This window comes from Lissotriton helveticus, chromosome 7 (genome assembly GCF_964261635.1).
Source record: "Lissotriton helveticus chromosome 7, aLisHel1.1, whole genome shotgun sequence".
NCBI classification, from domain to species: domain Eukaryota; kingdom Metazoa; phylum Chordata; class Amphibia; order Caudata; family Salamandridae; genus Lissotriton; species Lissotriton helveticus.
Window position 1 is genome coordinate 1,903,329,082 of NC_136068.1, and position 2,500 is coordinate 1,903,331,581.

The window sequence follows — 2,500 nt, forward strand, 5'->3', positions numbered from 1 at the left end:
CTTGAACTCCATCTGGCCAGGCCCCGAGGGTGCTGGAGCCCCCTGTCCCGCAGGCCACCAGTGGGTCCGGGCGCTGGGGACGGGGCTCCACCGGGGCCCGGGGAGGCTCTCCCCAGCCTGGCTAGGGTTCGGAAGGTTGGGACCTGACCCGTGGCTTGAACTCCATCTGGCCAGGCCCCGAGGGTGCTGGAGCCCCCTGTCCCGCAGGCCACCAGTGGGTCCGGGCGCTGGGGACGGGGCTCCACCGGGGCCCGGGGAGGCTCTCCCCAGCCTGGCTAGGGTTCGGAAGGTGGGACCGGACCCGGGGCTTGAACTCCATCTGGCCAGGCCCCGAGGGTGCTGGAGCCCCCTGTCCCGCAGGCCACCAGTGGGTCCGGGCGCTGGGGACGGGGCTCCACCGGTTCCCGGGGAGGCTCTCCCCAGCCTGGCTAGGGTTCGGAAGGTGGGACCGGACCCGGGGCTTGAACTCCATCTGGCCAGGCCCCGAGGGTGCTGGTACCCCTCCGTCCAGCAATCCGGCCGGGGGTCCGGGGCGCCCGGGACGGAGGGTCCACCGGGGGCCCAGGGGAGGCTCTCCCCGGCCCGGCCTAGGGTTCGGAAAGCCGGGACTGGGGCCGGGGACCGGGCCCGGGGCTTGAGCCCAGTCCGGCAGGGCCCAGTGGTGCGGGAATCCCCCCTCCGTCCTGCAAGCCGGCCGGGGGTCGGAGGCGCCCGGGACGGAGGGTCCATCAGGGCCCGGGGAGGCCTGAAGCCCCGGAGCCCTGCAGCCCCAGAGACCTGCAGCTTTGCAGCCCCCGGAACCCTGCAGCCCCAGAGCCCTGCAGCTCCGGGGCAGGCAGATTGGCGTCATTTTGGTCCCGGCCATCTGGTCGCCCCTCTCGCCTCGGCCATCTGGTCGCCCTGGAAGTCATGATGAGGTGCCATTCGCCTCCCGGATCCCAGCGAGGGCTCCAGGAGGTCGGGTACTTTCGCGCCTTGGGTCCCCTCTGTCACCTCGTGTGCACAGATTGCAAGAAAGTCAGGTAATTTCCCTCCGGATTACTAGGGACAGGGTACGCTCGGACACCCCTCCAAGGTTGGTGGTTCTCTGCTAGGGGGACCAGATGGGCTATGCCTGGGTAACACCTCCCTGGGCCACCCGGGGCTTCCTTCCTCCAGGCCAACGGCTTGTCAAATTGCCCAGGACGGGCTCCATGGCTCTTGGGCAGTCGTCCCCCGGGCGTCCGGGGCTCCATCCCTGCCGACGGCATGGAAAAGTGCCCGGGACGGGCTCCATACGTCCCGGGCAGTCCTCCCCCGGGCGTCCGGGGCACCCATCTCCAGGAGGCCAACAGCATGGCAAAGTACCCGGGACGGGCTCCATGGGTCCCGGGCAGTCCTCCCCCAGGCATCCGGGGCTTCCATCTCCAGGCCAACGGCAGGTCAAAGTGCCCAGGACGGGCTCCACGGGTCCCTGGCAGTCCTCCCCCACCGGGCGTCCGGGGCTCCCTTCGCCAGGCCAACGGCATGCCAGAGTGCCCAGGACGGGCTCCACGAGTCCCGGGCGTCCGGGGCTCCCTTCCCCGGGACACCGGCTTGTCAGAGTGCCCATGACGGGCTCCACGGGTCCCGGGTATCTGGGACTCCCTTCCCTGGGCCAACGGCATGCCGGAGTTCCCAGGACAGGCTCCACGGGTCCCGGGCGTCCGGGGCTCCCTTCCCCGGTCCGACGGCTTGTCAGAGTGCCCAGGACGGGCTCCACGGCTCCCGGGCGTCCGGGGTTCCCTTCCCCGGGTCAGCGGCATGTCAGAGTGCCCAGGACGAGTTCCACGGGTCCCGGGCAGTCCTCCCCCCGGGCGTCCGGGGCTCCCTTCCCCGGGCAGACGGCAGGTCAGAGGGCCCAGGACGGGCTCCACGGGTCCCGGGCAGTCCTCCCCCCGGGCGTCCGGCGCTCCCTTCTCCAGGCCGATGGCAGGTCAGAGTGACCAGGACGGGCTCCACGGGTCCCGGGCAGTCCTCTCCCGGGCGTACGTGGTTGTCCGACAGATTCGGGCAGATGTGCTTTTACGAACCGGATCGGAATCGGCCCAAATAATAATAATAATAATAATCCACATTTGTAAGGCGCACAATCACCCGTAAGGGTCTCTAGGCGCTAGGGGCCGTTGGGAAGATTAAGCAAGCTATTGCCCAGAGTCACATGGTGCTGGGCTAATCTGCCGCCGGTGCCGGGGATCGAACCGTGATCCCCAGATTTCGGAGTCAGCCGCCCTAGCCGCGGCGCCAGCTATTGCCCAGAGTCACATGGTGCTGGGCTAATCTGCGGCCGGTGCCGGGGATCGAACCCTGATCTCTGGGATGCTCGAGGGTTACTACGCGCTCTACAAAAACCTTAAATAAAAAAATCTCCAGATTCCGGAGTCAGCCGCCCTAGCCGCGGCGCCAGCTATTTCCCAGAGTCACCTGGTGCTGGGCTAATCTGCCGCCGGTGCCGGGGATCGAACCGTGATCTCCAGATTCC